The sequence below is a fragment of the Coturnix japonica genome, chromosome Z (assembly GCF_054131305.1).
Source record: "Coturnix japonica strain WE chromosome Z, WE-NBRP24, whole genome shotgun sequence".
Lineage (NCBI taxonomy): Eukaryota > Metazoa > Chordata > Aves > Galliformes > Phasianidae > Coturnix > Coturnix japonica.
The window spans coordinates 613,552-641,409 of record NC_140702.1 but is presented as its reverse complement, the minus strand read 5'-3'; the positions used below and the strand labels follow the sequence as shown (position 1 = coordinate 641,409).

The window sequence follows — 27,858 nt, the reverse complement described above, 5'->3', positions numbered from 1 at the left end:
AAAAATGGACCTATGCATTTTGTCAGGCAGGAGACAGATGAGCATTAGGCGGTGGGATGAACGAGAGATTTCTTGAGATCTATTCCAGCTCCACCTCCTACAACCCCACGATAAAGCAAAAAGTTATCACAGGCAGACACACAGCTGACAAAAATAACTGATCAGGTTGAACAAATGTGAGAAACGAGATCTTTTTCTTTTTTTCAAAGAGCCCTTAAGAAAATACTGTATACAGGATTTATATTGTGACAGAATGATCTCGGTGCTTTTGGTTCATGTTTTAGGATTACTATCTTGCTACACATGAATTGGAACACTTGTTTGTGTTGGATGCTTCCCGTTTAAAAATTCCCCCGTGGCTTCTTTTTCAGATATAAATAAAGCTGGAAAAAAATATGTGAAGTGTGGATGAAGGAAAAAAGCAACACATCCAGACTCCCTGGTACCATTCAGTGGTAGCAGATGCCAAAAATAACAAGTTTTACAAACTTAATGCACCAGTCACCTTTCTCAAGAAAAATGTGAGGCAAGAAAAAATGAGTTGAATTCTGCACCTCTCAATAGTCTTCACATATCCATAAAACATAGATATCTTCAATGCAGTGAATGAATCCTCTGCTTTTTTTGTGCCTTTATGGCTACAGTCTAAAACTGAGCAAAAGGAGTTATCCTACAGGAGCTGTGTAGATCCAGAGGTGAGAGGTCCCATCCCGTGACCTAAAAAAAGGGGCCCAAGTCTCTCCCTGATTTGAGGAAGGCCCTTTTAGACAGACACTACTTAGACCATTGCGTACTAAAGACACACAACTATTGATCTGCAGTCTGAGCTGTGTAGAAAAAAAAAACAAAACCAAAAACTATTATTTTTTTTCATTCTTACATAAAATGCTTCTGTTAATAGTCCAGAAATATTGCCTGGTTTTGATAAGACTATTTCACTCCTTGTCACGAGAGATGTGATAGCAACTAGTAGCCACCTCCCCAGTGGCTTCAGATGGCTTTATAAGGAAGGGGATATGTCTTTTAAAACGCAGATTACAATAATTACTCAAAAATATGAAGTGAAATATTTTATTTTCCTAAGCACAGCGAAGTATTTAGGGCTGCCAGCCAGTGGTTCACAATAGTTTTGATCCAGCTGATTGCCATGTTTCAATATCACATGTAACTTCTTTTTTCTTTGATTTTTAGTGTTTTCTTATCCTTTTGGATGGACAGTGCACAGAGCTCATTTCATCTGCCTAACAAGTTTTTATGATACTTTTTTGGTGCATGGATCCATGGCTTTTGTGATTGAATTCGACAACCACTTTATGAAGGAGTGTGAAGGCAGACTCCAGTTAAATTAATTTTATGGTAAGTTTTGGCACATATTCACCAGCATAGCTATGTTATCAACCTAGAAATGCAGCAATCCTTGAGTGATCTGGGTTTGCAGTTAACCGCCAGAGGGAGTTTACATAGCTCCACATCCAGCGCAAAATACTCAAGGAGGAAAGAGGAAAAGAAAGGGGAGAAAGTATTTCTGATCATAAATTTTATATGAATATGAATAATATATAAAGTCCGACAACGCATCTATGAAATATGAAAACATGAGTGGCAACCTTGCAGTTCTAGGCATAATCTTTGTGTCCAAGTGTGTTTTAAGCACATAGAAAAGGAAGTCTTGTATTCTATTGCCTTCATCAAGCATTGTGCTGCTTCTGCCTGCCAGCTTTGACATGTCTGGATAAAAAAAAATAAAAAAATAGCAATAATAATCTAACACATTGTTTTTCTTTGAGGAAAAAAAAAAAACAAAAACAAAATCCTTTGACTGAAAATGATTATTTTTTTCCAGAAATAACTTGTTCATCTAAAACAATAGGTTCCACACCAGCATACTGACTTAGCAGACAAAAATATGTCCTTGGCAGTAGCTTAGAACAGAAAGCTCACTGGCCCAAAATAGCATTTGTTTTGGTTCTTTATACTTCTGATTAAATAACAGCGTGAGAATTTCCTAAGTTGATGTCTTATGCTTACAGTTTTTTTAAAGAGAAATGGCTTCTTAGTAACATTTGTTCCCCAAACCAGAAAACTCAACAATGCATTCCTGTCATACTGAGGTCATCACTACAAATCCACTTGTGTTTTCAATTTGATCTCATTTTTACATGCCAGTGCTTGGATCTAGAAAGCAGTACATAGGGTTTAGAAAGCAGGACTTAGTCAGTATTTAAGTTTTCGTCCTTTGCTATCAGAGAAGACTTTTATTTCCTCTAAGTTCTAAATTGCTTAAGTCAAGACATGTAAGTCCTGGAAAAAATATATATATGGAACCTGATGATCTTTGAGGTCCCTTCCAACCCAAGTCATTTTATGATCCCATGATTATGCATCTTATCAAACAGAGCATTTATATTCCAAAACCTGAAGGTTAATTCAACATATAAATACATTATTTGGATGAACTGTGGGTGACACTAGGTGTTATGAACGTCTAAGCCCTTTTCATCATTTCAACACTTTACAGAAAAAAGGTGTATGGCAGCTGAATAATAGTTTAATCACTGTACATAACAAAGTATGCATTCTCTAAACATGGATATTTATTCAGGGTTACTGTTCCAAATCCACCACGTTTTCACCACATTCTCTATGTCAGTTATGAATTGCCTATTTTCTTATCGCCAGGCAGGAACTGGGAGGTTACTTTTCCTTCTTCCATGTTAATCTACAAAACTGCAAACAAGAAGGGGAGATATCAGTTCACTATCATTAAACTAATGCATCAGTACACAGGAAGAGGGCTCCGTGTTCTCCAGGAAAAACAAAAGTTTTTATTGTATGCTAAGAAATCGTACACAATTGTACAACATAATACTTCGACGTGCTCAGACAGAATTATATTAATAACACTTCAACTTATTAATTTTTCCCTGAACAGGTTAAGTGATTGTACTATTTAACCTGCTGGCAGAATCATATTGTATCACCTATTCTATTGAAACGAGATGCTTGAAACTCTGTTTTTTTGACATGCATAGCGCTGCTTTAATCAAAGAAAATGAATTTCACTCTAGAATATAGCGCATAACCCACACAAAAAGAAGATAAAAAAGCAATATGCACGAGGTTTTTAGCTAAATTTCTAGCTAATGTAGGTCAACCATTTATAAACAACCTTCTAAGACATCAAGCGAATCTCAGCAACTCACTTCTGATGCTCCCATCTCTATGGCAATGAATTCCTCTCTGTCTTGGGACTGCTGTGTTCCTCTATAAACTTCTCCGAGCTCATTAAGTAGCTTTCTTAGAAAAATAAAATAATAATAATAAAAAAAATTAATTTTAATAGAATAATTAAAAAGCAATCATTTATTTATACAGTATACTTTTTACTTTCTTGGTGTACTTGAGTGATTAAAGGGCACTGCAGTAAAACCAGATTTTTACCTAATACACATGAAAATAACTTATAGAAAATACACGTATTAATGCTTTTGTGGCTACAGTGCCAGCTTATTCTTTTGTGTTGGTTCCCTGTTACTTACAGGTCAAGGCATAATCAACATTAAATTGATAAACTAATTGTTGTAACAGCCAGAGACAGTGCTATTTGGTGGAAATCAATTGTGTTGGAAGATTTTCATTTTTCCTACTTATCTTTCACCTGGCCTGGCCATAATGTAGACAGATGCCCCAAGTCAGCTTACAGCAATATTGTAAACGATGCAAATTACAGCTGCATTTGGGCTGTGGAACTCTGAAATAAAGCAAATACTGTTTCATGTGTAATGAATAATTGCTCTCGTGTACCCTTATGTTACATGTTTCCAAAGAGGAAAAAAAGAAATCAGAAGGCCAGAAATTGTGCTCTGGAAAAAAAAATGACTAGAGATACTTGAAACATCCTTTTCTGGTACCTCCCTCTCTTAACGCAGGCAAAAGCAAATATTTTGATAGATATTTTTAAGTTTGAGTATTTATTTTCTTTAATTCTAAGGATCTGGGTTTTTCGTTTGTCATGTTTTGTTTTATTTATGCCATTTGTTACTTTTTTTGAGCAGAGCTTTATGCCTGTAAAAGAAGGAAAGTCCATTTTTTGGCAGGCTGATTTTGGACTGAGTATTATCAGTAGTACATTGAATCTAGTTAATTCTAATTACTTTATAATTAAGGCTCAATACTGAAGAGGGTTTACACTTTAGTATATACATTCATGGTTTGGTGAATGAGATTTTCTCACCTAAGTGCAGTTGTCCTAAGGTTCAGCACCTACGTATGTAGGTGATTTCTATAATCACCCGCTACACAGTGGAAATAGGCAGACATCACGCTATTCATTCTAATGCAGCAGCTTAGGACAGGTAGGATTGCAGAGGAATCACCTTTTATTTTGACTCCCTCTTTCTATTCCCTACAAACTGAGCTGAATACGTTACAGTAGATTCCTGACTTTTAGAAAGCTAAAGACAGTTAAACCCTACGTATATACGGAAATGCTGAAGATTTAAGTCTATTAGTGCTAAAATAAAAACAAATATTTTCTAGAGGGTTTTCTGTCTCTTTTAAAGCATAAACAGCAGAGGATGATGATGACAGCAGATAAATGATGAATGTGTACTATGGTAACCAAGGTTTACCTCTTGGTTCTTATCTGATATGAATGATTTTGAAAATGGAAAAAATAAAAATAAAAATAAATAAAAATAAAAATACAAATGAAAATGAAAATAAAAATAAGAATGAAAAAAATAAAAATAAAAAAAATAAAATAAATAAAAATAAAAATAAAAATAAAGATAAAGATAAAGATAAAGATAAAGATAAAGATAAAGATAAAGATAAAGATAAAGATAAAAATGAAAATGAAAATGAAAATGAAAATGAAAATAAAAATAAAAATAAAAATAAAAATAAAAATAAAAATGCCATATGCTACACCAAAGAACAGTCACCATAGTTATATATAGGATGATAATATATAATTGTATTATATATATTTTTCATTTATTATATACAACATATAGCATATTATATATATAATAATATAGTAATTATTACTATAATTATATAATATATATTATAATATAATATTATAATATTACTATAATTTATTATTATAATATATAATATTGTATTATGATATTATATTATGATATTATATTATTATACATATAACATATAATAATATAATATCATAAATTATATAATTATATAATATTTTAAATAATATCTAATAATATATTATTTAATAATATTATATTATATTGCTAAATATAATAATAAATATTTTTATTACTTATATATGATAATATATTTATTTTTATTTATATAATATATAAATATATGTTTATATAGATATTTATTTTATATAAATAAAATATTTTTATTTTTTAATTTTATATATATATGAAATATGTATTTATTATTATTTATACAATAATATATCTAATATTTAATATATGGATCAATACAATATAAATAATAAATTCATAATATAACATATAATAATATATGTTTAATAAATAAACATAAATTACATAATAATAATATATTATATATTATATTTTAAAATATTTAATATATTATTTTTTATATTTTAGTATATTATATATATGTAATTACATGATATATGTAATTATTATATAATTATATAATTATATATGAAATATTAATATAATTATATATGATATAATTATATTTATAATATTCTGTATAATATTTTTATATTAGATCCATATTTTAGATCCGTATATTAGATTAGATCCATATATTAGATCCCATAGACCCCCATAGAGACCCCATAGACACCCATAAAGACCCCTTAGATCCCCATAGAGACCCCATACACCCCCATAGAGACCCCTTAGATCCCCATAGAGACCACATACACCCCCATAGAGACCACATAGACCCCAATAGAGACCCCATACACCCCCACAGAGACCCCATAGACCCCCATAGAGACCTCTTAGATCCCATACAGACCCCAAGACCCCCATAGGGACCCCATAGAGACCCCATAGAGACCCCATAGATCCCCACTGAGACCCCATAGACCCCCAGAGAGACCCCATAGATCCCCACAGAGACCCCATAGACCCCCATAGAGACCCCATAGACCCCCATAGAGACGCCTTAGATCCCCATTGAGACCCCATAGACCCCCATAGAGACCCCATAGACACCATAGAGACCCCATAGACCCCCATAGAGACCCCTTAGATCCCCATAGAGACCCCATAGACCCCCATAGAGACCCCATAGACCCCCATAGAGACCGCTTAGATCCCCATAGAGACCCCAAGACTTCCATAGAGACCCCATAGACCCCCATAGAGACCCCACAGACCCCCATAGACACTCCTTAGATCCCCATAGAGACCCCATAGATCCCCATAGAGACACCATAGACCCCCATAGAGACCCCAAGACTTCCATAGAGACCCCATAGACCCCCATACAGACCCCATAGACCCCCATAGAGACCCCACAGATCCCCACAGAGACCCCATAGACCCCCATAGAGACCAGTTAGATCCCCATAGAGACCCCATAGACCCCCATAGAGACCCCTTAGATCCCCATAGAGACCCCTTAGATCCCGATAGAGACCCCATAAACCCCCATAGAGACCCCATAGACCCCATAGAGACCCCTTAGATCCCCATAGAGACCCCTTAGATCCCCAAAGAGACCCCATAGACCCCCATAGAGACACCATAGACCCAAATAGAGACCACTTAGATCCCCATAAAAACCACATAGACCCCCATAGAGACCCCTTAGATCCCTAAAGAGACCCCATAGACCCCCATAGAGACCCCATAGACCCCCACAGAGACCCCTTAGATCCCCATAGAGACCCATAGACCCCAATAGAGACCCCATAGATCCCCATTGAGACCCCATAGACACCCATTGATACCCCTTAGATCCCCATAGAGATCCCATAGACCCCCACAGAGACCCCATAGACCCCCATAGAGACCCCACAGATCCCCACAGAGACCCCATAGACCCCGATAGAGACCCCATAGATCCCCATAAATACCCCATAGATCCCTAAAGAGACCCCATAGACCCCCATAGAGACCCCATAGACCCCCACAGAGACCCCTTAGATCCCCATAGAGACCCCATAGACCCCCATAGAGACCCCTTAGATCCCCATAGAGACCCCATAGACCCCCATAGAGACCCCATAGATCCCCATAGAGACTCCATACACCCCCACAGAGACCCCTTAGATCCCCATAGAGACCCCTTAGACCCCCATCGAGACCCCATAGAAGCCCATAGAGACCCCTTATACCCCCATAGAGACCCCATAGACCCCCATAGAGACCCCATAGACCCCCATAGAGACCCCATAGACCCCCATCGAGACCCCTTAGATCCCTATAGAGACCCCTTAGACCCCCATAGAGACCCCTTAGACCCCCATAGAGACCACATAGACCCCCATAGAGACCCCATAGACCCCCGTAGAGACCCCTTAGAGCCCCATAGATCCCCATAGACCCCCATAGAGACCCCATAGACCCCCATAGAGACCCCATAGACCCCCATAGAGACCCCATAGACCCCCGAACAGACACCATAGTCCCCATAGAGACCCCATAGACCCCCATAGAGACCGCATAGACCTTCATAGAGACACCTTAGATCTCCATAGAGACCCCTTAGATCCCCATAGAGACCCCATAGACCCCCATAGAGACCCCACAGACCCCCATAGAGACCCCACAGACCCCCATAGAGACCCCTTAGATCCCCATAGAGACCCCATAGACCCCCATAGAGACCCCATAGACCCACATAGAGACCCCTTAGATCCCCATAGAGACCCCATGGACCCCCATAGAGACCCCATAGATCCCCATAGAGACCCCAAAGACCCCCATAGAGACCCCATAGATCCCCATAGAGACCCCATAGACCCCCATAGGGACTCCATAGACCCCATAGAGACCCCATAGACCCCCATAAAGACCCCTTAGATCCCCATAGAGACACCATAGACCCCCACAGAGACCCCATAGACCCCCATAGAGACCCCTTGGATCCCCATAGAGACCCAAAGACCCCAATTGAGACCACATAGACCTTCATAGAGACCCCTTAGAGCCCCATAGAGACCCCTTGGATCCCCATAGGGACTCCATAGACCCCCATAGAGACCCCATAGACCCCCATAGAGACCCATTAGATCCCCATAGAGACCCCTTAGATCCCCATAGAGACCCAATAGACCCACATAGAGACCCCACAGACCCCCATAGAGACCCCATAGACCCCCATAGAGACCCCTTTGTTCCCCATTGAGACCCCATAGACCCTTATAGAAACCCCATTGACCCCCATGGAGACCCCATTGACCCCCATACAGAAAACATAGACCCCCATAGAGATCCCTTTGTTCCCCATAGAGACCCCATAGATCCCCATAGAGACCCCTTAGATCGCCTTAGAGACCCCTTAGATCCCAATAGAGACCCCATAGACCCCCATAGAGACCCCATAGAACCCATAGAGACCCATTAGATCCCCATAGAGACCCCATAGACCCCCATAGAGACCCCACAGACCCCCATAGAGACCGCTTAGATCCCCATAGAGACCCCATAGACCCCCAGAGACCCCATAGATCCCCACAGAGACCCCACAGATCCCCACAGAGACCCCATAGACTCCCATAGAGACCCCATAGACCCGCATAGAGACCCCTTAGATCCCCATAGAGACCCCATAGACCCCCATAGAGACCCCTTAGATCCCCATAGAGACCCCATAGACCCAGAGAGACCCCTTAGATCCCCATAGAGACCCCATAGACCCCCATAGAGACCACTTAGATCCCGATAGAGACTCCATAGATCCCCATAGACACCCATAGACCCCATAGAGACCCCATAGACCCCCATAGAGACCCCATAGACACCCATAGAGACCACTTGGATTCCCATAGAGACCCAATAGACCCCCAAAGAGACCCCATAGATCCCCATAGAGACCCCATAGACCCCCATAGAGACCCCATAGACCCCCATAGAGACCCCTTAGATCCCCATAGAGACCCCATAGACCCCCATAGACACCCCATAGACCCCCATAGAGACCCCTTAGATCCCCATAGAGACCCCATAGACCCCCGATAGAGACCCATAGACCCCATAGACCCCCATAGAGACCCCATAGACCCCCATAGAGACCCCTTAGATCCCCATAGAGACCCCATAAACCCCATAGAGACCCCTTAGATCCCCATAGAGACCCCACAGACCCCCATAGACACCCCATAGACCCCCATAGAGACCCCTTAGATCCCCATAGAGACCCCATAGACCCCCATAGAGACCCCTTAGATCCCCATAGAGACCCACAGACCCCAATAGAGACCCCATAGACCCCCATAGAGACCCCAAAGACCCCCATAGAGACCCCATAGAAACCATAGAGACCCCTTAGATCCCCATAGAGACCCCATAGACCCCATAGAGACCCCTTAGATCCCCATAGAGACCCCATAGACCCCCATAGAGACCACATAGACCCCCATAGAGACCCCACTGATCCCCATAGAGACCCCATAGACCCACATAGAGACCCCATAGACCCACATAGAGACCCCTTTGATCCCCATAGAGACCCCATAGACCCCCATAGAGACCCCATAGACCCCCATAGAGACCCCATAGACCCCCATATGGACTCCATAGACCCCCATAGAGACCCCATAGACCCCCATAGAGACCCTTAGATCCCCATAGAGACCACATAGAGTCCCATAGAGACCCCCTAGAGCCCCATAGAGACCCCATAGACACCCATAGAAACCCCATAGACACCCATAGAGACCGCTTAGATCCCCATAGAGACACCATAGACCCCCAGAGAGAACCCATAGACCCCCATAGAGACCCCTTAGATCCCCATAGAGACCCCTTAGATCCCCATAGAGACTCCATAGACTCCCATAGAGACCCCATATACCCCCATAGAGACCCCATAGAACCACATAGAGACCCCATAGACCCCCATATAGACCTTTTAGATCCCCATAGAGACACCATAGACCCCGATAGAGACCCCTTAGATCCCCATAGAGACCCCATAGATCCCCATAGAGACACCATAGACCCCCATAGAGACCCCAAAGACCCCCATAGAGACCCCATAGACCCCCATAGAGACCCCATAGACCCCCATAGAGACCCCTTAGATCCCCATAGAGACCCACAGACCCCAATAGAGACCCCATAGACCCCCATAGAGACCCCAAAGACCCCCATAGAGACCCCATAGAAACCATAGAGACCCCTTAGATCCCCATAGAGACCCCATAGACCCCATAGAGACCCCTTAGATCCCCATAGAGACCCCACTGATCCCCATAGAGACCCCATAGACCCACATAGAGACCCCATAGACCCACATAGAGACCCCTTTGATCCCCATAGAGACCCCATAGACCCCCATAGAGACCCCATAGACACCAAGAGACCCCTTAGATCCCAATAGAGACCCCATAGACCCCCATAGACACCCCATAGACCCCCATAGAGACCCCTTAGATCCCCATAGAGACCCCATAGACCCCCGATAGAGACCCATAGACCCCATAGACCCCCATAGAGACCCCATAGACCCCCATAGAGACCCCTTAGATCCCCATAGAGACCCCCTAGAACCCATAGAGACCCCTTAGATCCACTAGAGACCCCATAAACCCCATAGAGACCCTTTAGATCCCCATAGAGACCCCACAGACCCCCATAGACACCCCATAGACCCCCATAGAGACCCCTTAGATCCCCATAGAGACCCCATAGACCCCCATAGAGACCCCTTAGATCCCCATAGAGACCCACAGACCCCAATAGAGACCCCATAGACCCCCATAGAGACCCCAAAGACCCCCATAGAGACCCCATAGAAACCATAGAGACCCCTTAGATCCCCATAGAGACCCCATAGACCCCATAGAGACCCCTTAGATCCCCATAGAGACCCCATAGACCCCCATAGTAACCACACAGACCCCCATAGAGACCCCACTGATCCCCATAGAGACCCCATAGACCCACATAGAGACCCCATAGACCCACATAGAGACCCCTTTGATCCCCATAGAGACCCCATAGACCCCCATAGAGACCCCATAGACACCAAGAGACCCCTTAGATCCCAATAGAGACCCCATAGACCCCCGTAGAGACCCCATAGACCCCCATAGAGACCCCATAGACCCCCATATGGACTCCATAGACCCCCATAGAGACCCCATAGACCCCCATAGAGACCCCTTAGATCCCCATAGAGACCACATAGAGTCCCATAGAGACCCCCTAGAGCCCCATAGAGACCCCATAGACACCCATAGAAACCCCATAGACACCCATAGAGACCGCTTAGATCCCCATAGAGACACCATAGACCCCCAGAGAGACCCCATAGACCCCCATAGAGACCCCTTAGATCCCCATAGAGACCCCTTAGATCCCCATAGAGACTCCATAGACTCCCATAGAGACCCCATATACCCCCATAGAGACCCCATAGAACCACATAGAGACCCCATAGACCCCCATAGAGACCCCATAGATCCCCATAGAGACCCCATAGACCCCGATAGAGACCCCTTAGATCCCCATAGAGACCCCATAGACCCCCACAGAGACCCCATAGACCACCATAGAGACCACTTAGATCCCATACAGACCCCAAGACCCCCATAGGGACCCCATAGAGACCCAATAGAGACCCATTAGATCCCCACTGAGACCCCATAGACCCCCAGAGAGACCCCATAGATCCCCACAGAGACCCCATAGACCCCCACAGAGACCCCATAGACCCCCATAGAGACGCCTTAGATCCCCATTGAGACCCCATAGACCCCCATAGAGACCCCATAGACACCCATAGAGACCCCATAGACCCCCATAGAGACCCCTTAGATCCCCATAGAGACCCCATAGACCCCCATAGAGACCCCATAGACCCCCATAGAGACCGCTTAGATCCCCATAGAGACCCCAAGACTTCCATAGAGACCCCATAGACCCCCATAGAGACCCCTTAGATCCCCATAGAGACCACATAGAGTCCCATAGAGACCCCCTAGAGCCCCATAGAGACCCCATAGACACCCATAGAAACCCCATAGACACCCATAGAGACCGCTTAGATCCCCATAGAGACTCCATAGACTCCCATAGAGACCCCATATACCCCCATAGAGACCACTTAGATCCCCATAGAGACCCCATAGACCCCCACAGAGACCCCATAGACCCCCATAGAGACCACTTAGATCCCATACAGACCCCAAGACCCCCATAGGGACCCCATAGAGACCCAATAGAGACCCCTTAGATCCCCACTGAGACCCCATAGACCCCCAGAGAGACCCCATAGATCCCCACAGAGACCCCATAGACCCCCATAGAGACCCCATAGACCCCCATAGAGACCCCATAGACCCCCATAGAGACCCCTTAGATCCCCATAGAGACCCCATAGACCCCCATAGAGACCCCATAGACACCCATAGAGACCCCATAGACCCCCATAGAGACCCCTTAGATCCCCACTGAGACCCCATAGACCCCCAGAGAGACCCCATAGATCCCCACAGAGACCCCATAGACCCCCATAGAGACCCCATAGACCCCCATAGAGACGCCTTAGATCCCCATTGAGACCCCATAGACCCCCATAGAGACCCCATAGACACCCATAGAGACCCCATAGACCCCCATAGAGACCCCTTAGATCCCCATAGAGACCCCATAGACCCCCATAGAGACCCCATAGACCCCCATAAAGACCGCTTAGATCCCCATAGAGACCCCAAGACTTCCATAGAGACCCCATAGACCCCCATAGAGACCCCACAGACCCCCATAGACACTCCTTAGATCCCCATAGAGACCCACAGACCCCAATAGAGACCCCATAGACCCCCATAGAGACCCCAAAGACCCCCATAGAGACCCCATAGAAACCATAGAGACCCCTTAGATCCCCATAGAGACCCCATAGACCCCATAGAGACCCCTTAGATCCCCATAGAGACCCCATAGACCCCCATAGAGACCACATACACCCCCATAGAGACCCCACTGATCCCCATAGAGACCCCATAGACCCACATAGAGACCCCATAGACCCCCATAGAGACCCCATAGACACCAAGAGACCCCTTAGATCCCAATAGAGACCCCATAGACCCCCATAGACACCCCATAGACCCCCATAGAGACCCCTTAGATCCCCATAGAGACCCCATAGACCCCCGATAGAGACCCATAGACCCCATAGACCCCCATAGAGACCCCATAGACCCCCATAGAGACCCCTTAGATCCCCATAGAGACCCCATAGAACCCATAGAGACCACATAGACCCCCATAGAGACCCCATAGACCCCCGTAGAGACCCCTTAGAGCCCCATAGATCCCCATAGACCCCCATAGAGACCCCATAGACCCCCATAGAGACCCCTTAGATCCCCATAGAGACCCCATAGACCCCCGAACAGACCCCATAGTCCCCATAGAGACCCCATAGACCCCCATAGAGACCGCATAGACCTTCATAGAGACACCTTAGATCTCCATAGAGACCCCATAGATCCCCATAGAGACCCCATAGACCCCCATAGAGACCCCACAGACCCCCATAGAGACCCCACAGACCCCCATAGAGACCCCATAGACCCGCATAGAGACCCCTTAGATCCCCATAGAGACCCCATAGACCCCCATAGAGACCCCTTAGATCCCCATAGAGACCCCAAAGACCCCCATAGAGACCACATAGACCCCCATAGAGATGCCTTAGATCCCCATAGAGACCCCATAGACCCCCATAGAGACCCCACAGACCCCCATAGAGACCCCACAGACCCCCATAGAGACCCCATAGACCCGCATAGAAACCCCTTAGATCCCCATAGATACCCCATAGACCCCCATAGAGACCCCTTAGATCCCCATAGAGACCCCACAGACCCCCATAGAGACCCCACAGACCCCCATAGAGACCCCATAGACCCACATAGAGACCCCTTAGATCCCCATAGAGACCCCATGGACCCCCATAGAGACCCCATAGATCCCCATAGAGACCCCAAAGACCCCCATAGAGACCACATAGACCCCCATAGAGACGCCTTAGATCCCCATAGAGACCCCTTAGATCCCCATAGAGACCCCATAGACCCCCATAGGGACTCCATAGACCCCATAGAGACCCCATAGACCCCCATAAAGACCCCTTAGATCCCCATAGAGACGCCATAGACCCCCACAGAGACCCCATAGACCCCCATAGAGACACCTTGGTTCCCCATAGAGACCCATAGACCCCAATTGAGACCACATAGACCTTCATAGAGACCCCTTAGAGCCCCATAGAGACCCCTTGGATCCCCATAGGGACTCCATAGACCCCCATAGAGACCCCATAGACCCCCATAGAGACCCATTAGATCCCCATAGAGACCCATTAGATCCCCATAGAGACCCAATAGACCCACAAAGAGACCCCACAGACCCCCATAGAGACCCCATAGACCCCCATAGAGACCCCTTTGTTCCCCATTGAGACCCCATAGACCCTTATAGAAACCCCATTGACCCCCATGGAGACCCCATTGACCCCCATACAGAAAACATAGACCCCCATAGAGATCCCTTTGTTCCCCATAGAGACCCCATAGATCCCCATAGAGACCCCTTAGATCGCCTTAGAGACCCCATAGAGACCCCCATAGAGACCCCATAGACCCCCATAAAGACCCCATAGAACCCATAGAGACCCCTTAGATCCCCATAGAGACCCCATAGACCCCCATAGAGACCCCACAGACCCCCATAGAGACCCCACAGACCCCCATAGAAACCCTTTAGATCCCCATTGAGACCCCATAGACCCCCAGAAAACCCTTAGATCCCCACAGAGACCCCACAGATCCCCATAGTGACTCCATAGACCCCCATAGAGACCCCTTAGATCCCCATAGAGACCCCATAGATCCCCATAGAGACCCCATAGATCCCCATAGTGACTCCATAGACCCCCATAGAGACCCCTTAGATCCCCATAGAGACCCCATAGACCCCCATAGAGACCCCATAGGTCCCCATAGAAACCCTTTAGATCCCCATTGAGACCCCATAGACCCCCAGAAAACCCTTAGATCCCCATAGAGACCACTTAGATCCCCATAGAGACCCCATAGACCCCCAGAGACCCCTTAGATCCCCACAGAGACCCCACAGATCCCCACAGAGACCCCATAGACTCCCATAGAGACCCCATAGACCCGCATAGAGACCCCTTAGATCCCCATAGAGACCCCATAGACCCCCATAGAGACCCCTTAGATCCCCATAGAGACCCCATAGACCCAGAGAGACCCCTTAGATCCCCATAGAGACCCCATAGACCCCCATAGAGACCACTTAGATCCCGATAGAGACTCCATAGATCCCCATAGAGACCCCATAGACCCCATAGAGACCCCATAGACCCCCATAGAGACCCCATAGACCCCCATAGAGACCACTTGGATTCCCATACAGACCCAATAGACCCCCATAGAGACCCCACAGATCCCCATAGAGACCCCATAGACCCCCATAGAGAACCCATGGACCCCCATAGAGACCCCTTAGATCCCCATAGAGACCCCATAGACCCCCATAGACACCCCATAGACCCCCATAGAGACCCCTTAGATCCCCATAGAGACCCCATAGACCCCCGATAGAGACCCATAGACCCCATAGACCCCCATAGAGACCCCATAGACCCCCATAGAGACCCCTTAGATCCCCATAGAGACACAATAAACCTCATAGAGACCCCTTAGATCCCCATAGAGACCCCATAAACCCCCATAGACACCCCATAGACCCCCATAGAGACCCCTTAGATCCCCATAGAGACCCCATAGACCCCCATTGAGACCCCTTAGATCCCCATAGAGACCCACAGACCCCAATAGAGACCCCATAGACCCCCATAGAGACCCCAAAGACCCCCATAGAGACCCCATAGAAACCATAGAGACCCCTTAGATCCCCATAGAGACCCCATAGACCCCCATAGAGACCCCTTAGATCCCCATAGAGACCCCATAGACCCCCATAGAGACCACATAGACCCCCATAGAGACCCCACTGATCCCCATAGAGACCCCATAGACCCACATAGAGACCCCATAGACCCACATAGAGACCCCTTTGATCCCCATAGAGACCCCATAGACCCCCATAGAGACCCCATAGACACCAAGAGACCCCTTAGATCCCAATAGAGACCCCATAGACCCCCGTAGAGACCCCATATACCCCCATAGAGACCCCATAGACCCCCATATGGACTCCATAGACCCCCATAGAGACCCCACAGACCCCCATAGAGACCCCTTAGATCCCCATAGAGACCACATAGAGTCTCATAGAGACCCCCTAGAGCCCCATAGAGACCTCATAGACACCCATAGAGACCCCATAGACACCCATAGAAACCCCATAGACACCCATAGAGACCGCTTAGATCCCCATAGAGACACCATAGACCCCCATAGAGACCCCTTAGATCCCCATAGAGACCCCTTAGATCCCCATAGAGACTCCATAGACTCCCATAGAGACCCCATATACCCCCATAGAGACCCCATAGAACCACATAGAGACCCCATAGACCCCCATATAGACCTTTTAGATCCCCATAGAGACCCCATAGACCCCGATAGAGACCCCTTAGATCCCCATAGAGACCCCATAGACCCACATAGAGACCCCTTAGATCCCCATAGAGACCCCATAGACCCCGAGAGACCCCTTAGAGCCCCATAGATCCCCATAGAGACACCATAGACCCCCATAGAGACCCCAAGACTTCCATAGAGACCCCATAGACCCCCATAGAGACCCCATAGACCCCCATAGAGACCCCACAGATCCCCACAGAGACCCCATAGACCCCCATAGAGACCAGTTAGATCCCCATAGAGACCCCATAGACCCCCATAGAGACCCCTTAGATCCCCATAGAGACCCCTTAGATCCCGATAGAGACCCCATAAACCCCCATAGAGACCCCTTAGATCCCCATAGAGACCCCTTAGATCCCCAAAGAGACCCCATAGACCCCCATAGAGACACCATAGACCCAAATAGAGACCACTTAGATCCCCATAAAAACCACATAGACCCCCATAGAGACCCCATAGACCCCCACAGAGACCCCTTAGATCCCCATAGAGACCCATAGACCCCAATAGAGACCCCATAGATCCCCATTGAGACCCCATAGACACCCATTGATACCCCTTAGATCCCCATAGAGATCCCATAGACCCCCACAGAGACCCCATAGACCCCCATAGAGACCCCACAGATCCCCACAGAGACCCCATAGACCCCGATAGAGACCCCATAGATCCCCATAAATACCCCATAGATCCCTAAAGAGACCCCATAGACCCCCATAGAGACCCCATAGACCCCCACAGAGACCCCTTAGATCCCCATAGAGACCCCATAGACCCCCATAGAGACCCCATAGATCCCCATAGAGACCCCATACACCCCCACAGAGACCCCTTAGATCCCCATAGAGACCCCTTAGACCCCCATCGAGACCCCATAGAAGCCCATAGAGACCCCTTATACCCCCATAGAGACCCCATAGACCCCCATAGAGACCCCATAGACCCCCATAGAGACCCCATAGACCCCCATCGAGACCCCTTAGATCCCTATAGAGACCCCTTAGACCCCCATAGAGACCCCTTAGACCCCCATAGAGACCACATAGACCCCCATAGAGACCCCATAGACCCCCGTAGAGACCCCTTAGAGCCCCATAGATCCCCATAGACCCCCATAGAGACCCCATAGACCCCCATAGAGACCCCATAGACCCCCATAGAGACCGCATAGACCTTCATAGAGACACCTTAGATCTCCATAGAGACCCCTTAGATCCCCATAGAGACCCCATAGACCCCCATAGAGACCCCACAGACCCCCATAGAGACCCCACAGACCCCCATAGAGACCCCTTAGATCCCCATAGAGACCCCATAGACCCCCATAGAGACCCCATAGACCCACATAGAGACCCCTTAGATCCCCATAGAGACCCCATGGACCCCCATAGAGACCCCATTAATCCCCATAGAGACCCCAAAGACCCCCATAGAGACCCCATAGATCCCCATAGAGACCCCATAGACCCCCATAGAGACCCCTTAGATCCCCATAGAGACCCCATAGACCCCCATAGGGACTCCATAGACCCCATAGAGACCCCATAGACCCCCATAAAGACCCCTTAGATCCCCATAGAGACACCATAGACCCCCACAGAGACCCCATAGACCCCATAGAGACCCCTTGGATCCCCATAGAGACCCAAAGACCCCAATTGAGACCACATAGACCTTCATAGAGACCCCTTAGAGCCCCATAGAGACCCCTTGGATCCCCATAGGGACTCCATAGACCCCCATAGAGACCCCATAGACCCCCATAGAGACCCATTAGATCCCCATAGAGACCCCTTAGATCCCCATAGAGACCCAATAGACCCACATAGAGACCCCACAGACCCCCATAGAGACCCCATAGACCCCCATAGAGACCCCTTTGTTCCCCATTGAGACCCCATAGACCCTTATAGAAACCCCATTGACCCCCATGGAGACCCCATTGACCCCCATACAGAAAACATAGACCCCCATAGAGATCCCTTTGTTCCCCATAGAGACCCCATAGATCCCCATAGAGACCCCTTAGATCGCCTTAGAGACCCCTTAGATCCCAATAGAGACCCCATAGACCCCCATAGAGACCCCATAGAACCCATAGAGACCCCTTAGATCCCCATAGAGACCCCATAGACCCCCATAGAGACCCCACAGACCCCCATAGAGACCGCTTAGATCCCCATAGAGACCCCATAGACCCCCAGAGACCCCATAGATCCCCACAGAGACCCCACAGATCCCCACAGAGACCCCATAGACTCCCATAGAGACCCCATAGACCCGCATAGAGACCCCTTAGATCCCCATAGAGACCCCATAGACCCCCATAGAGACCCCTTAGATCCCCATAGAGACCCCATAGACCCAGAGAGACCCCTTAGATCCCCATAGAGACCCCATAGACCCCCATAGAGACCACTTAGATCCCGATAGAGACTCCATAGATCCCCATAGACACCCATAGACCCCATAGAGACCCCATAGACCCCCATAGAGACCCCATAGACACCCATAGAGACCACTTGGATTCCCATAGAGACCCAATAGACCCCCAAAGAGACCCCATAGACCCCCATAGAGACCCCATGGACCCCCATAGAGACCCCTTAGATCCCCATAGAGACCCCATAGACCCCCATAGACACCCCATAGACCCCCATAGAGACCCCTTAGATCCCCATAGAGACCCCATAGACCCCCGATAGAGACCCATAGACCCCATAGACCCCCATAGAGACCCCATAGACCCCCATAGAGACCCCTTAGATCCCCATAGAGACCCCATAAACCCCATAGAGACCCCTTAGATCCCCATAGAGACCCCACAGACCCCCATAGACACCCCATAGACCCCCATAGAGACCCCTTAGATCCCCATAGAGACCCCATAGACCCCCATAGAGACCCCTTAGATCCCCATAGAGACCCACAGACCCCAATAGAGACCCCATAGACCCCCATAGAGACCCCAAAGACCCCCATAGAGACCCCATAGAAACCATAGAGACCCCTTAGATCCCCATAGAGACCCCATAGACCCCATAGAGACCCCTTAGATCCCCATAGAGACCCCATAGACCCCCATAGAGACCACATAGACCCCCATAGAGACCCCACTGATCCCCATAGAGACCCCATAGACCCACATAGAGACCCCATAGACCCACATAGAGACCCCTTTGATCCCCATAGAGACCCCATAGACCCCCATAGAGACCCCATAGACCCCCATAGAGACCCCATAGACCCCCATAGAGACCCCATAGACCCCCATAGAGACCCTTAGATCCCCATAGAGACCCCTTAGATCCCCATAGAGACCCCCTAGAGCCCCATAGAGACCACATAGAGTCCCATAGAGACCCCCTAGAGCCCCATAGAGACCCCATAGACACCCATAGAAACCCCATAGACACCCATAGAGACCGCTTAGATCCCCATAGAGACACCATAGACCCCCAGAGAGAACCCATAGACCCCCATAGAGACCCCTTAGATCCCCATAGAGACCCCTTAGATCCCCATAGAGACTCCATAGACTCCCATAGAGACCCCATATACCCCCATAGAGACCCCATAGAACCACATAGAGACCCCATAGACCCCCATATAGACCTTTTAGATCCCCATAGAGACACCATAGACCCCGATAGAGACCCCTTAGATCCCCATAGAGACCCCATAGATCCCCATAGAGACACCATAGACCCCCATAGAGACCCCAAAGACCCCCATAGAGACCCCATAGACCCCCATAGAGACCCCATAGACCCCCATAGAGACCCCTTAGATCCCCATAGAGACCCACAGACCCCAATAGAGACCCCATAGACCCCCATAGAGACCCCAAAGACCCCCATAGAGACCCCATAGAAACCATAGAGACCCCTTAGATCCCCATAGAGACCCCATAGACCCCATAGAGACCCCTTAGATCCCCATAGAGACCCCATAGACCCCCATAGAGACCACATAGACCCCCATAGAGACCCCACTGATCCCCATAGAGACCCCATAGACCCACATAGAGACCCCATAGACCCACATAGAGACCCCTTTGATCCCCATAGAGACCCCATAGACCCCCATAGAGACCCCATAGACACCAAGAGACCCCTTAGATCCCAATAGAGACCCCATAGACCCCCATAGACACCCCATAGACCCCCATAGAGACCCCTTAGATCCCCATAGAGACCCCATAGACCCCCGATAGAGACCCATAGACCCCATAGACCCCCATAGAGACCCCATAGACCCCCATAGAGACCCCTTAGATCCCCATAGAGACCCCCTAGAACCCATAGAGACCCCTTAGATCCACTAGAGACCCCATAAACCCCATAGAGACCCTTTAGATCCCCATAGAGACCCCACAGACCCCCATAGACACCCCATAGACCCCCATAGAGACCCCTTAGATCCCCATAGAGACCCCATAGACCCCCATAGAGACCCCTTAGATCCCCATAGAGACCCACAGACCCCAATAGAGACCCCATAGACCCCCATAGAGACCCCAAAGACCCCCATAGAGACCCCATAGAAACCATAGAGACCCCTTAGATCCCCATAGAGACCCCATAGACCCCATAGAGACCCCTTAGATCCCCATAGAGACCCCATAGACCCCCATAGTAACCACATAGACCCCCATAGAGACCCCACTGATCCCCATAGAGACCCCATAGACCCACATAGAGACCCCATAGACCCACATAGAGACCCCTTTGATCCCCATAGAGACCCCATAGACCCCCATAGAGACCCCATAGACCCCCATAGAGACCCCATAGACCCCCATAGAGACCCCTTAGATCCCCATAGAGACCCCATAGACCCCCATAGAGACCCCATAGACACCCATAGAGACCCCATAGACCCCCATAGAGACCCCTTAGATCCCCACTGAGACCCCATAGACCCCCAGAGAGACCCCATAGATCCCCACAGAGACCCCATAGACCCCCATAGAGACCCCATAGACTCCCATAGAGACGCCTTAGATCCCCATTGAGACCCCATAGACCCCCATAGAGACCCCATAGACACCCATAGAGACCCCATAGACCCCCATAGAGACCCCTTAGATCCCCATAGAGACCCCATAGACCCCCATAGAGACCCCATAGACCCCCATAAAGACCGCTTAGATCCCCATAGAGACCCCAAGACTTCCATAGAGACCCCATAGACCCCCATAGAGACCCCACAGACCCCCATAGACACTCCTTAGATCCCCATAGAGACCCACAGACCCCAATAGAGACCCCATAGACCCCCATAGAGACCCCAAAGACCCCCATAGAGACCCCATAGAAACCATAGAGACCCCTTAGATCCCCATAGAGACCCCATAGACCCCATAGAGACCCCTTAGATCCCCATAGAGACCCCATAGACCCCCATAGAGACCACATACACCCCCATAGAGACCCCACTGATCCCCATAGAGACCCCATAGACCCACATAGAGACCCCATAGACCCCCATAGAGACCCCATAGACACCAAGAGACCCCTTAGATCCCAATAGAGACCCCATAGACCCCCATAGACACCCCATAGACCCCCATAGAGACCCCTTAGATCCCCATAGAGACCCCATAGACCCCCGATAGAGACCCATAGACCCCATAGACCCCCATAGAGACCCCATAGACCCCCATAGAGACCCCTTAGATCCCCATAGAGACCCCATAGAACCCATAGAGACCACATAGACCCCCATAGAGACCCCATAGACCCCCGTAGAGACCCCTTAGAGCCCCATAGATCCCCATAGACCCCCATAGAGACCCCATAGACCCCCATAGAGACCCCTTAGATCCCCATAGAGACCCCATAGACCCCCGAACAGACCCCATAGTCCCCATAGAGACCCCATAGACCCCCATAGAGACCGCATAGACCTTCATAGAGACACCTTAGATCTCCATAGAGACCCCTTAGATCCCCATAGAGACCCCATAGACCCCCATAGAGACCCCACAGACCCCCATAGAGACCCCACAGACCCCCATAGAGACCCCATAGACCCGCATAGAGACCCCTTAGATCCCCATAGAGACCCCATAGACCCCCATAGAGACCCCTTAGATCCCCATAGAGACCCCAAAGACCCCCATAGAGACCACATAGACCCCCATAGAGATGCCTTAGATCCCCATAGAGACCCCTTAGATCCCCATAGAGACCCCATAGACCCCCATAGAGACCCCACAGACCCCCATAGAGACCCCACAGACCCCCATAGAGACCCCATAGACCCGCATAGAAACCCCTTAGATCCCCATAGATACCCCATAGACCCCCATAGAGACCCCTTAGATCCCCATAGAGACCCCACAGACCCCCATAGAGACCCCACAGACCCCCATAGAGACCCCATAGACCCACATAGAGACCCCTTAGATCCCCATAGAGACCCCATGGACCCCCATAGAGACCCCATAGATCCCCATAGAGACCCCAAAGACCCCCATAGAGACCACATAGACCCCCATAGAGACGCCTTAGATCCCCATAGAGACCCCTTAGATCCCCATAGAGACCCCATAGACCCCCATAGGGACTCCATAGACCCCATAGAGACCCCATAGACCCCCATAAAGACCCCTTAGATCCCCATAGAGACGCCATAGACCCCCACAGAGACCCCATAGACCCCCATAGAGACACCTTGGTTCCCCATAGAGACCCATAGACCCCAATTGAGACCACATAGACCTTCATAGAGACCCCTTAGAGCCCCATAGAGACCCCTTGGATCCCCATAGGGACTCCATAGACCCCCATAGAGACCCCATAGACCCCCATAGAGACCCATTAGATCCCCATAGAGACCCATTAGATCCCCATAGAGACCCAATAGACCCACAAAGAGACCCCACAGACCCCCATAGAGACCCCATAGACCCCCATAGAGACCCCTTTGTTCCCCATTGAGACCCCATAGACCCTTATAGAAACCCCATTGACCCCCATGGAGACCCCATTGACCCCCATACAGAAAACATAGACCCCCATAGAGATCCCTTTGTTCCCCATAGAGACCCCATAGATCCCCATAGAGACCCCTTAGATCGCCTTAGAGACCCCATAGAGACCCCCATAGAGACCCCATAGACCCCCATAAAGACCCCATAGAACCCATAGAGACCCCTTAGATCCCCATAGAGACCCCATAGACCCCCATAGAGACCCCACAGACCCCCATAGAAACCCTTTAGATCCCCATTGAGACCCCATAGACCCCCAGAAAACCCTTAGATCCCCACAGAGACCCCACAGATCCCCATAGTGACTCCATAGACCCCCATAGAGACCCCTTAGATCCCCATAGAGACCCCATAGATCCCCATAGAGACCCCATAGATCCCCATAGTGACTCCATAGACCCCCATAGAGACCCCTTAGATCCCCATAGAGACCCCATAGACCCCCATAGAGACCCCATAGGTCCCCATAGAAACCCTTTAGATCCCCATTGAGACCCCATAGACCCCCAGAAAACCCTTAGATCCCCATAGAGACCACTTAGATCCCCATAGAGACCCCATAGACCCCCAGAGACCCCTTAGATCCCCACAGAGACCCCACAGATCCCCACAGAGACCCCATAGACTCCCATAGAGACCCCATAGACCCGCATAGAGACCCCTTAGATCCCCATAGAGACCCCATAGACCCCCATAGAGACCCCTTAGATCCCCATAGAGACCCCATAGACCCAGAGAGACCCCTTAGATCCCCATAGAGACCCCATAGACCCCCATAGAGACCACTTAGATCCCGATAGAGACTCCATAGATCCCCATAGAGACCCCATAGACCCCATAGAGACCCCATAGACCCCCATAGAGACCCCATAGACCCCCATAGAGACCACTTGGATTCCCATACAGACCCAATAGACCCCCATAGAGACCCCACAGATCCCCATAGAGACCCCATAGACCCCCATAGAGACCCCATGGACCCCCATAGAGACCCCTTAGATCCCCATAGAGACCCCATAGACCCCCATAGACACCCCATAGACCCCCATAGAGACCCCTTAGATCCCCATAGAGACCCCATAGACCCCCGATAGAGACCCATAGACCCCATAGACCCCCATAGAGACCCCATAGACCCCCATAGAGACCCCTTAGATCCCCATAGAGACACAATAAACCCCATAGAGACCCCTTAGATCCCCATAGAGACCCCATAAACCCCCATAGACACCCCATAGACCCCCATAGAGACCCCTTAGATCCCCATAGAGACCCCATAGACCCCCATTGAGACCCCTTAGATCCCCATAGAGACCCACAGACCCCAATAGAGACCCCATAGACCCCCATAGAGACCCCAAAGACCCCCATAGAGACCCCATAGAAACCATAGAGACCCCTTAGATCCCCATAGAGACCCCGTAGACCCCCATAGAGACCCCTTAGATCCCCATAGAGACCCCATAGACCCCCATAGAGACCACATAGACCCCCATAGAGACCCCACTGATCCCCATAGAGACCCCATAGACCCACATAGAGACCCCATAGACCCACATAGAGACCCCTTTGATCCCCATAGAGACCCCATAGACCCCCATAGAGACCCCATAGACACCAAGAGACCCCTTAGATCCCAATAGAGACCCCATAGACCCCCGTAGAGACCCCATATACCCCCATAGAGACCCCATAGACCCCCGTAGAGACCCCATATACCCCCATAGAGACCCCATAGACCCCCATATGGACTCCATAGACCCCCATAGAGACCCCACAGACCCCCATAGAGACCCCTTAGATCCCCATAGAGACCACATAGAGTCTCATAGAGACCCCCTAGAGCCCCATAGAGACCCCATAGACACCCATAGAGACCCCATAGACACCCATAGAGACCCCATAGACACCCATAGAGACCGCTTAGATCCCCATAGAGACACCATAGACCCCCATAGAGACCCCTTAGATCCCCATAGAGACCCCTTAGATCCCCATAGAGACTCCATAGACTCCCATAGAGACCCCATATACCCCCATAGAGACCCCATAGAACCACATAGAGACCCCATAGACCCCCATATAGACCTTTTAGATCCCCATAGAGACCCCATAGACCCCAATAGAGACCCCTTAGATCCCCATAGAGACCCCATAGACCCACATAGAGACCCCTTAGATCCCCATAGAGACCCCATAGACCCCGAGAGACCCCTTAGATCCCCATAGAGACCCCATAGACCCCCATAGAGACCCCATAGATCCCCATAGAGACCCCATAGACCCCCATAGAGACCCCATGGACCCCCAGAGAGACCCCATAGACCCCAAAGAGACCCCATAGACCCCAAAGAGACCCCTTAGATCCCCATAGAGACCCCATAGACCCCCATAGAGACCCCTTAGGTCCTCATAGAGACCCCTTAGATCCCCACAGAGACCCCATAGACCCCCATAGAGGTCCCATAGATCCCCATAGAGACCCCATAGATCCCCATAGAGACCCCTTAGACCCCCATAGAGACCCCATAGACCCCCATAGAGACCCCTTATATCCCCATAGAGACCCCATAGACCCCCATAGAGACACCAAAGACCCCCATAGAGATTACTTAGATCCCCATAGAGACCCCATAGAGACCCCATAGATCCCCATAGAACACATAGACCCCCATAGAGACCCCATAGACCCCCATAGAGACCCCATGGGTCCCCATAGAACACATAGACCCCTAGAGACCCCATAGACCCCATAGAGACCCCTTAGATCCCCCATAGAGACCACATAGACCCCCACAGAGACCCCTTAGACCCTCATAGAGACCCCATAGACCCCCACAGAGACCCCTTATATCCCCATAGAGACCCCATAGATCCCCATAAAGACCCCATAGACCCCCATAGAGACCCCATAGACCACCATAGAGACCCCATAGATCCCCATAGAGACCCCATAGACCCCCATGGAGACCCCTTAGAAGCCCCATAGAGACCCCATAGATCCCCATAGAGACCCCATAGTCCCCCATAGAGACCCCATAGACCCCCATAGAGACCCCTTAGATCCCCATAGAGACCCCATAGACCCACATAGAGACCCCATAGACCCCCATAGAGACCCCTTAGATCCCCATAGAGACCCCATAGACCCCCACAGAGACCCCATAGACCCCCACAGAGACCCCTTAGATCCCCATAGATCCCCACAGACCCCCATAGAGACCCCTTTGATCCCCATAGAGAACACATAGACCCCAAAGATACCCCTTAGATCCCCATAGAGACCCCATAGACCCCCATAGAGACCCCTTAGATCCCCATAGAGACCCCATAGACCCCCATAGAGACCCCTTAGATCCCCATAGAGACCCCTTAGATCCCCATAGAGACCCCATAGACCCCCATAGAGACCCCATAGATCCCCATAGAGACCCCATAGGCCCCCATAGAAACCCCATAGGCCCCCATAGAGACCCCTTGGATCCCCATAGAGACCCAATAGACCCCCATATAGACCCCATAGACCCCATAGAGACCCCTTAGATCCCCATAGAGACCCCTTAGATCCCCATAGAGACCCCAAGACCCCCATAGAGACCCCTTAGATCCCCATAGAGACCCCATAGACCTCCATAGAGACCCCTTAGATCCCCATAGAGACCCCATAGACCCCCATAGAGACCCCATAGACCCCCATAGAGACCCCTTAGATCCCCATAGAGACCCCATAGACCCCCATAGAGACCCCTTAGATCCCCATAGAGACCCCAAGACCCCCATAGAGAACCCTTATATCCCCATAGAGACCCCTTAGATCTCCATAGAGACCCCATAGACCCCCATAGAGACCCTATAGGCCCCCATAGAGACCCCATAGACCCCCATAGAGACCCCATAGACTCCCATAGAGACCCCATAGACTCCCATAGAGACCCCTTAGATCCCCATTTTTGTATTAAAAAATAACATTAAAACCGATATTAATTTAATTGCCGTACCACACAGCGCCGCGCGCTCCCGCCTCCCTGCGCGCTCCCGCCTCCCCACATCACGTGCCCCACAGAGAAGGCGG

The 27,858-nt window shown here is 49.2% G+C and overlaps 1 long non-coding RNA gene across 3 annotated transcripts; it reads right to left on the bottom strand.

Moving 5' to 3' along the window:
* Nucleotides 1–1,057: 1,057 nt before the first annotated feature.
* LOC107306728 (uncharacterized) lies at nt 1,058–27,847 on the bottom strand. 3 transcript variants are annotated; one of them, XR_001552252.3, is made up of 4 exons: nt 27,785–27,847; nt 3,204–3,297; nt 2,623–2,727; nt 1,058–1,728 (listed from the first exon to the last, which is right to left on the bottom strand). It is a non-coding gene; the product is annotated as an uncharacterized LOC107306728 (long non-coding RNA). The 3 variants fall into 3 exon arrangements; XR_001552251.3 differs by lacking the exon at nt 1,058–1,728 and having other exon boundaries at nt 2,573–2,727; XR_014939718.1 differs by lacking the exon at nt 1,058–1,728 and having other exon boundaries at nt 2,573–2,727; nt 3,204–3,293.
* Nucleotides 27,848–27,858: the final 11 nt, after the last annotated feature.